The 11,208-nt window shown below is 36.8% G+C and overlaps 1 pseudogene; it reads left to right on the top strand.

Moving 5' to 3' along the window:
• LOC145076437 (glycoprotein 3-alpha-L-fucosyltransferase A-like) lies at nt 1–1,255 on the top strand (annotated as a pseudogene).
• Nucleotides 1,256–11,208: the final 9,953 nt, after the last annotated feature.

Genomic DNA, 11,208 nt, shown 5'->3' with positions numbered 1-11,208 from the left:
ATGAGTTTGATAAACCCTAATCAAAGAGTATCAAGAGGCACCCAAGAATATTATTATGGATCCAGTAATAGTAACATCCCCCATAATGAGAAATGTAAGCATATGAACATTTTTCACAAATTCCCTTTATACCCTTTTCATTCCATTGTAGATTCATTCAATAATCAAGACTTGATTTGATTTGGTTATAATATTTGTAGTGAACAAGGTGGAAGCTTTGAAGCATTACAACTTTAGTTTGGCTTTTGAGAATTCTAATGACGAAGACTATGTTACCGAAAAATACTTCCAGTCTCCTGTTATATTGGGTAAAATGGTCATTTTACTTAATGAGTTTCATGGATTAAAGCACTTAATCTAGACAGCTATTAGCTATATATGTATAGGATCCATTCCTGTTGTTTATGGAGCTCTAAATATCCAAGATTTTGCTCCATCACGTGATTCTATCTTACATATTAAAGATTTAAAAGATGTAGAATCAGTTGCCAACACCATGAAACGCCTTTCAGAGAATCATACTGTCTACAGTGAATTGTTAAGGAAAGTCTTTTTTTTCATTTATATCATTATTTCATGTAATTATGAATATAATTATAGTATATTACCCTATAACTATAATTGGATTGATTGAATTTTTGGTTTAATTAAAAATTTTAAAACAGGTGGAAACATGATGGTCCTTCTGATTCTTTCAAGCCGCTTGTGGATATGGCTGCAGTTCATTCTGATTGTCGTTTATGCATTAATTTAGCAACCAAGATTTGTTAAAAAGAAGAAAAATGTCCCGATTTCCCAAAACGCCCTTGCAAGTGTAGTAGGGGATTGCAAATTGTATATCATCTTTATGTAAGAGAAAGAGGGAGGTTCAAGATGGAGTCTATATTCTTAAGGTAATTGTAATTTATTCCTATCAAATAGGACTAAATGACCATTTTACCCTTACATTCTAACAAACTATCTTTTTTCATGTGGTATTTGCAGGTCAGGAAATTTGACAATGGCAGCCATGGAAGCTGTAGTGTTGTCAAAGTTCAAGAATTTAAAACATGAAACTGTGTGGAGGAAGGAAAACCAAAGAGTATTATTAGAGGCCATGAAAATCATTTGAAAATTTATAAAATATATCATGTTGGCATGACATGTTGGGATGACATAGAGGCAAGCTTTATACACATTTAGTTTTAATAGTGTTTCATTTCAAAGTCATATAGAAAGCAATCTATGTACTAAGTTTGAGGTCATTTTTGTATAATTAGAAGCAAGTACCGATCCAATTTATTGATTGTTTTGGAGATTTGTTCGAAATTAAATATGTTTAATTATTAAAAACACAAACGTCTTACTATACATGTCGTCGATTTTAAAAAGAGTTGCAACATTACACTAGTCCCATACGAATGGGGCAGGGAGGTAAAATGGTTGGCAGCCCCAATCGTAGGATAGGGAGACTGTGTCGTAAAAGACATTCGACAAAAAAAAGAAAAAAAAAATTCGAAAAATGTCCATGTAGAAGTTGTCATTGCATGAGAATTTTATATAAAAAACGTTATCCTGCGATGAATGATAAGGTTGTATTTCAGTGAGCAAAAACATGAATGCATAAGCAAGGAGTTGAAGAAGATATAAGAAGTAAGTCGAAAGTAGATACTAGTTGTACACGCTATAAGAAAACTGGGACACAAGGATACAGGGTGAAAATTGGTCAACAAGCACTAACAATGAAAAAGAATCGAAAACCTAGACTATACCAATATTACACCGCGACTCTGATTCTAAGCTTTCATGTACTCCTATTTGAGGTCATGTCCTTGGTAAAAACCAACTCCTTCAAGTCTAATTTCACGCTATCTTTGCAGTTCCTTCTCAACCGACCTCTCCTCCTCACACCATCTACTGTAATCGTCTCCACTCTATTAACAACAATAGTCGGTTATCTCCTACGGACACACCCAAACCAACGTAGTCTTTATCCCCTCAATTTTGATGATCGACGCCACCCTAGGTGAATTTTTAATTGATGTGTTCGTTATCATGTCCAACAATGTTCTACCTCATCTCCACTACAGCATTCTCATTTAGGCTAATTTCATCTTCTTCTTATGTTTCTGCGTAATATGTTAACATTTGGAACCATACAACAAAGCTAGCCTTATTACCACCTTATAAAAATTTCCTTTTAGTTTAAACGACACCCTTTTGTCACACAAGACTCCTTTCACCACCCCTCCCCCATTTTAACCACCCCACCTTAATATGGTATGTAACATCATTCTCAACATTTACTTATAAATTGTAGAGTCCAGTACTTGAAACTCTTATTTGGGTGTAAAATATGTTCATTGACACATACTTTTATTTCTTCACCTATTGTCTACCAACTGAAATTGCAACATAGATATCTCGCCTTAACAAGCGTTGATATGTGGCCCTTTTTCTTCCGATGATGCCTTCCAAGAATCCAACATAACATTCAAGTTTGTTTTAGATCAAGCACTAGAACTATGTCGTCAGCAAAAAACATACACCATGGTACCCCTCTTTCTAGGTCTCATAGTAGATTTAATCCATAATCAAGGAGAATATGTATGGACTTAGAGCCAAAGCCCCGGTGAAACTCAATTTCTATTGGGAAAACCTTAGTGTCACCAATTGCAGTTCAGACACACGTTGTAGACAGTAATACATATCTAATATAGCCTGTACATAACTCGATGAGGCCCGTCTAGCTCCTAAGGTCTTCTAGATCGTATCAGGCAAGATGTTATCATATGTCTTCTCTGGGTTAATGAACACCATGTGTAGATCCCTACATTTTCTCAATATTTCTCCATAAGATGTCGAAGCAAGTGAATTGTCACCATCCATGGCATGAAGCTAAATTGATTTTCTGATATCACAGTTTCCTATCTTAAGTGCCCTATAACACTCTTTCTCATAGCATCATGGTAATGGATATATAGTTGCCACAACTTTATGTATCTGCTTTGTTCTTATAGAATGGTATCACAATCCTATATATTCACTCATCTGACATCTTGTTAACTCTTAAATAATGTGAAATAGGTTCGTCAAGCACTGTACAACATTTTCTCTCATACATCAATATGAATTAGTGGAGATCTAGTATTATGAAGAAAGATGATTTCAAATTTATAAAGAAAGATTATGTTACATTCTTATATTATGTATGATAAATAAATAAAATATTATTTTTCCTTTTCATAAGTTTGTTGACATTTGAGTTGATATTTCTATATGTTTAAGGCATATTTGCAAGAAAACCTTTAGGTTTGTAGCACTTTTACGATTTTACCTTTCCATTATAATTTCCCCCAATTTTTCCTCATAATTTTCATGCAACTTCTTAAGTTGACAAGTTTTATACTTTTTCACCGATTTCTCTGTTTATCTAAAGCGAAACTTGTAGGAAAACCTTTAATTTTACAGATTTTTTACAATTTAACCTGAAGTACGCTTGTTTTTCCAGTTTTATCCAATAATTTTCATGCAACTTGTTAATTTCAACCATTTTAATTTTATTTCTCATTCACACTGGCTAGGCATTTATTGTTGGCTTGACATGTCATGTCAAGGTCTTATAAGAAAAATAGAGAGAATGGTGAAATGTAGACTCAAACTCGATACCTCTCTAGTCCATGTGCAATACATGGCCCCATCGTTGAACAAAACAACATTCTTGTAATTAATGTTACTTTAATAAAAAAAAATATGTAATTAATGTTATTGTACTTATTTTTTGTAATTAACACAATGAACCGTCCCAAAAATACTGGTAATTTTTTTTACATTTTTATAACCATCGAATCAATACATTAGATGTTTCAAAACCAATCATAATAGAAATGTATCTCAATTATCAGAGTAAAATAATAAACTTCGGTGTGGAAATCATAAGAGGATGTTATACAGTCAAGTCAGGCGCTTCCCCTTGTAATTGAAAGTACCTGGAAAATATTTAAACCACAAACTGTAAACACAAAGCTTACTGAGTTCCCTAGAATATCACATACCACACAAATGGGCCCAACCCAACATACAAATAAATGGGCCTAACCCAACATATATATAAATGGGCCCAACCCAATCAAGCAAATAGGCCCAGCCCAACATACACATAAATGGGACCAACCTAATCATGTAAATGGGACCAACCCAACATACATATAAATGGGCCCAACCCAACATACATATAAATGGGCCCAACCAACATACTAATAAATGGGCCCAACCCAACATACAATGCAAAAGTCACAAAGACAGGCAACATCCTACACAGTATAGTGAGAAGTCTCACCTGTCTCATGAAATCATCTACACCACCGCTCAAAGTCACGCTACCAGTGCTACAACACACCTATCAAATCAAACAAGGTCTAAACTTAGTCCATACTCTAAAACTGGTACTTTGACAAAAAGTCAATCCAATTCAACAATTCAAACGTCAAAGTCAAAATCAACATTAGTTGACCTCCATGGCGTGGCCATCCATCGACCATGTCGTGGATGATGGGTCTAAACCCGATCAGAAAGTCGATCTTGGGTACACTCAGATACACACCATCCCATTTCCATGTCGTGGAATCAAGGCCACCATGTCATGATAGAGTTAGTCTAAATTAGTCGCAGAGTTCTTCATCTCCACGTCGTGGTACCTTATGGCCACATCGTGGGAACCGGTTGAAGACAGATTTTATGAACAAGTTCTTAATCCATTAAGCCATTTACTCAAAATTTTCAGGAAGCTTCTAGGGTCCTAATGTTCCCTAAAAGTGTAAAATTTATGGACATGTATGCCCCATGCATGTCCTCCATCAAATCTAGGTCAAAAAGTAGAAATGGGAACTAAACTCATGTAAGATTTCCCAAACCACAACCATTTCTTAGATCTATGAGATATAATGAATTTGGGACTCCTGGAAGTCATAAAGTTGCAAACTTTATTCCTTTATTTCACTCGAAATCAACTAAAGGTTTCTATCATGCAAGATATCCCTAGATCCATTAAGAAAGAACTAAATGATTAGATCAACAAGCCTTACAAATGGTCCAACAAGATGCGTTCAGAGATTGGGAAGTGTTTCTTTCCTGATACATGACCAAACTCTTCTTCTACTTCCAAAAGTCCTGCAAATGAGCTCAAAAGCTTCAAGAGAGATTAGAGTTAGTGTTTCTGGGATTTGAGAGTGACAGAGGCCAAGGATGAGCAACCCTAGCCTCCCTTTTTTCTTTAATACCCGAAAAATTAGGGTTTTAGCCACCAAATGGTTGCCACGTTGTAGCCCAAAGAATGTCACGTCGTGGTAGCTTAAATAAGATCCACGTCCAACTCATACACTGCCACATCTTAACGGTCTTTCCACCACATCGTGGCCTCCCAACATAAGAAAAGTAATATTGATTTAGTAAGAAATAATTGCTCAAGGATTCGGATGTTACAAATCTCCCCTAATTGAATCAGACTTCATCCTCGAAGTCCTCTGCCACAAACAACTCAGAGTAGTGCTCCCTTATCTCGATCTCGGGTTACTAAGTCCATTCAGAACCCTTCTGATGCTGCCATTGCACCTTCACTGGATCCACCAGCTTTTGTGTTGCAAGATCTTCATATTCCTGTCGAGAATCACGATCGGTCTCTCTATATAATTTAGGCATTCATCAACCGGAGTATCATCCAAAGGAATCACTGTGGAATCGTATACACTTTCGCAACTAGAAGACGTGGAAACTTTTGTAGATCTGGCTGAGCTCGTCAGGTAGGTCTAACCGGTACACAAGCTTGCCCATCAGGACAATAACCCTGAAAGGACCAACGTACCTGCATCTTTCCAAGGTGACACCTTTAAAAGAAAAAAATTTCTAACCTGGAACTCGAGGTTTGAACGTTGCCGGTCAACATATCTCTTATGGTCACTCTTTGCGATCTGAAGCCACCCGTGTACTTGTTGTATCAACCCGGTGGTCTTACTACCTCAGTACTTCCCATCACCTGATGCCCCACCTTGCCCCAACAAACCGGGGTCCGACATTTCCTCCCATAAAGCATCTTGAAGGGAGGTCGGTCGATACTAGCGTGGTAACTATTGTTGTAGGAGAACTTAAACAAAGGAAGATAAGTAAGCATATCTCCGAGTGTCTAAATAGTCCACTCATTCTGTCCATAGGTCTGGGGGTGGTATGCTATGTTGAAATGCAGCTGAGTACCAAAATCCTCATGAAACTTCCTGAAAAATCTAGAGGTCAAGCGAACATCTCGATCAGAAACCACCGATACTGGCACCCGTATCGAACCACCACCTCCCTAATGTAGATGTCAACCAATTTATCGGCAGAGATGCTCTATGAAATGGGTATCAAATGAGCACTCTTTGTTAATCTGTCAATAATGACCAAAATAGAATCAACCCCTCACGCAGTCCTAGGCAACTTTGTAATAAAATTCATAGTGATCTATTCCCACTTCCACATGGGAATGGGTAACGACTGTATTTTTCTGGGGGTTCTCTAATGCCCGACTATGACTTTCCAGAAAGTCAAGCACCGCTCCACGAACCAACCTATCTCTCTCTTCATACAGGGCCACCAATAACTCAACATCAGATCTCTATACATCTTCGTGTCCCCCAGATGGATCGAAAACTTCGATTTATGAGCCTCCTCTAATAATACCTGCCTAACTCTATCAACATCCGGGACCTAAAGCCTGCCACAATGAGTCAATAACCCATGATTGTCCCTGAAAACAACAAGATCTGAACCCTGATCATCTCTTCTTTCCAATTCTCATTCTCTAATCCTTCTACTTGAGACTTCTTGATCATATCCAATAATGGTGAAATAATAGCCATGCTTAAACACAAGATCTGATAGGTTTACTCGTGGCCTTGTGACTCAAAATGTTGGCCAAAACATTAGCCTTACCAGGGTGATACAAGATCTTGCAGTCATAATCTTTAATTACATCTAACCATCTCCGGTGTCACCTATTCAGGTTTGGCTAATCCATCAGATATCTCAGCCTCTTGTGATCGGTATAAATAGTGCATCAAACTCCATATAAATAATGCCTTTAAATCTTGAGGGAGAAAACCATAGTTCCCAACTCTAAATCGTGTGCGGGTAATTCACCTCATTAAGCTTTAACTGCCTCGAAGCGTAAGCAATCACATGACCCCTCTACATAAGCACTGCTCTTAATCCTAAAATCGAAGCGTCGCAATAAACCACAAAGTCATCCATACCCTCAGGAAGAGTAAGTATCGGAGCCTCGCACAACCTCTTTCTTAGGGTCTCGAAAATTGTCTATTGATCAGGCCCCTACCGGAAAGTAACATTCTTCTTCATCAAGCGGGTCAGAGGTACAACAATCTTGGAGAAATCCTGAATAAATATCTGATAATAACCCACTAGACCAAGGAAACTTTGGATCTTAGATGGTGTCCTCAGAACCTCCCACCACATAACCGCCACAATCTTGTCCGAATCGACCAATATATCCTTCTGGTTGACGATTTGCCCCAAAATCTACACCTCTCGCAACTAAAAATTTCATGTGGAGAATTTGGCATAAAGCCTCTCGCTCCTCAGGGTCTCCAAAACCTCCCATAAATGCTCCTCATGCTTAGAGTAGACTAGAATGTCATTGATGAACACTATCACACACCAATCCAACATCAACTTGCACACTCATTCATGAGATCCATGAATGTATTAGATGTGTTGGTGAACCCAAATGACATCACCACAAAGTCATAATGACCATATCAAGTCCTAAAGGTCGGCTTCTACATATCCTATGTTGGATTAGGTGTCTAAGCCCATAAATATAATTGGTATGTACTTAAATTGATAGCAACATAGTCCTTTTGGGTTGCCCTCAAACCTAGCAACTGGACAAGGAAATTATGAAATGAGAGATATTAATTTATAATAAGATTAATAAATTAATATAAATGATTTATTAATACGTTAAAAGATTAATATATTAATTAGAAAGTATGATATTTAATTAATAGTTAGCCTTAAATTAATTAGAACTGATTTTGGGGTTAACTGTGTTAATTATAAAGTGCAAGGACTAGTTTGAAATTATCCAATAGTTGAGTGGAAGGTTCCAGAACCTCCTTGGAAGGGGGTGGACAAAATCTATAGGGGAAACCCTAATGATTTCATCCAAGGGGCTTAGATAAGGCCTTTGGATAAGCTTAGGCCCTAAGCAAAGGAACATTAGGGTTTTCCCTAAACCCTAGATCCCTCAGCTATATAGGGAGCCTATTGGCTCTCATAATTGGTCACTCTTACTTTGGTGAAACCCTAGGGCCGAAAATTTCATACCCTACTCTCTCTCTCTCTCTCTCTCTCTCTCTCCTCACAAGTTTCCTTCTTGCTAGCTCTTGGGTGTAATTCCATTAGAGGCATTGCGTTTGTGGTGCTAGGCTTCCAAAAAGATCAAGATCAAAGGATTACCGATTGTTTTCTATAACAATTGAAAGGTATGTAACTCTAAACCCTAATTTGTTATTTTCAAAATGGCTTCTCTCCTTAGGGTTCTTGTTTTGTAATTCAAAGTTATATGTTCAATAGTTAAAGCATAGATCCAAAGTAAGTTGCATTTGAACTTAGGAATTGTTTTTCTAGTTTATTTGTTTTACCTAAAACCCATCAGTGATATCAGAGCGACTGGTTTTGTTTTAACATTGAATAGCTATAATAGTTGAATTGAAAATTAGGGTTTATAGCTATTAAACCCTAAAAGGCCATGGTTTCGTTTTTAGGGTTTTTGGTTCAAAGGGTTTTTCGAAAAACCTTAGCCTCCATGAACCCTAATCAAAATTAGGTTTAGGGTTTTGGAAAACCCTAGCCTCCTCCATTGAATTTCGAAATTTGCTTCTTACTTTAAGGTTTTATCTTATTTTGGATAATTATTGTCTTATTGGATAATTATTGACTAATTGGATAATTGAGAAAAATAAGGAAATTATCATTTACCCTAACTTTCGACATCTAGAGGGATAAGGATTAGGATTAAATTAATTGTTTAATTTGGTTAGATAATCCTTACAAGATTTAATAAATTAACTAATAGTTAATTAATAGATAATTATTAAATCTAGTTATTTGGTTTATTTTAAATTTAAATTAATAGTTTAATTTTTCGAAATTTATATAAACCTTAAAGTTTTAAAAAGTTTAAAACACACCTTATATATGTATTATAATTAAAAGTTAAAGATTATATATGTATAAGAATATGGTCAGTCAAATCGCTAGTATGCCTCATTCACAAAGCTAGTCTATAAAGGAAACTGCCTATAAAATGGTAGTTGAATGGGTGTCCACTCTCACCCACTGTTTCCTTGATTAGTGGATGGTCGTTAGAAGAACAGATTTGAAAGGACAACTACATCTCATTAAAAGTATAATGTTATTAAAGAAAGCACTAGAACATTATTTTACAAAAATCCAAACTCTAGTTACTTTAGGAAAAATATGAAAAGTATGTTAATCCTTGAAATTGCACATTATGCTTTATTGGTCGTTAGTGGATCGTGTGTGGATTACCAGCACACTAATAGGCACTAATAAAGAGTAGTAATGGATATCTAATAATTATCATGTTAATGGAGTGTATGTGGTTTTCCGGCACATCAATAGTTAATGATAAAGACAATGAGGTTACCAAACACATTGGCATGGTTATTCACATCTTGTTTGTGATCCTCGGTATCCCAGTCACAAATAGAAGAGCATAATCCGAGATTAAAACATGCCATTGAATAGATTCAATGTATCTTAAAAGGAATTAGGAATTTCACTTCGTTTATTTTGTCTAATGGTGGAATCGGTGAATCGTCATTCACCTACCTTTATGAAATTTACACTTGGATCTCGGCATCCCATTTCTAAGTTGTAAATCTTCATAGTTGGATCCAAACCTTGATATGATATCTTTGGGATATTATATTGAGGTATCTTGAAATCTAACTAATAATATCTTTCTTTTCAGATGTCTACTCCTGGAAACACTTCTGCTTCATCATCCTCCAACCACAACTTCTCTTTACTCAACATTTGCTCCAAAGTCGTTATGGATGGCCCTAACTATAACGATTGGATGCGTAACATCAAGATGGCGATTCGTTTTGAGGATAAACAGTACGTCCTTGAAAAGGAGCTCAAAGAGCTTGATGAATCCAAAGCCACTCCTGAAGAATATGTTACCTACAAGAAGCATTATGATGATGCTACCAAAGTGGCATGCATCATGGTCGCAACCATGTCCCCAGAACTGCAGAGGTACTATGAGGACTACTGGCCTTTTGAGATAAACAAGGACCTTATGGAAAAGTACCATAAGCGAGCTCGTCAAGAAAAGTTTGAATTAGTCAAGTCACTTATGGCTTGCAAGATGAAAGAAGGGGAGTCAGTTGTATCTCATGTGCAAAGAATGCAACGCTATATAGAGCGTTTGGTCATGCTCAACATTCACTTAGATGAGTAATTGGCCATTGATATGGTCTTGAACTCGTTACCTGATTGTTATGGTCAATTCATCATGACGTACCATTTGAACAATACTGAGAAGACATTGGCCCAATTGCACAACTTGTTGCAGACAGCTGAAGCAGGAATGAAGGGTAAAAGTATATCCTCCACTCCTACGAGTGCTCCTATCTTGGCTATTGGACGGAGAAATGGGAAAAAGAGGAAAGGTCCACCTAAGCAAAACTGGAAGGGAAAGGTCCAAGTTGGGTCATCCAGCAGTGGCCCAAAGGCTAAGCCTAGTGCTACCATTCCCCATGTTTCTGATCCAAAGGATGTTGTTTGTTTTTATTGAAATGAAAAGGGGCACTGGAAAAGAACCTGCCCAAAATATCTGCAGGATATCAAAGATGGCAAAGTGAAGCCATCTTTGGCACGTATTTACATTATTTCTTCTAATAACTCATTATCTTCTCATTCATGGGTCCTTGATACAGGATGTGGTTTTCACATATGTTCTGATTTGTAGGGGCTAAAAGAAAGTGAGGAGATAGAGCGAGGAAGGATAAACTTGATCATGGGAAACACGAAGTCTCCACCAGTGACCAAGATCGAAGTTTATCAACTTTTGCTTAGTAATGATGTTAGATTAGATTTATTGAATTGTTGCTAGTCGTCTGAGATGAAGAGAAACATTATTTCATT

This window comes from Lactuca serriola, chromosome 9, assembly GCF_051521515.1.
Source record: "Lactuca serriola cultivar US96UC23 chromosome 9, Lser_US96UC23_V15, whole genome shotgun sequence".
In the NCBI taxonomy this organism is placed as follows: Eukaryota; Viridiplantae; Streptophyta; class Magnoliopsida; order Asterales; family Asteraceae; genus Lactuca; species Lactuca serriola.
Note: the sequence above shows the minus strand (reverse complement) of the source record. Positions and strands in the feature narration are given on the sequence as shown.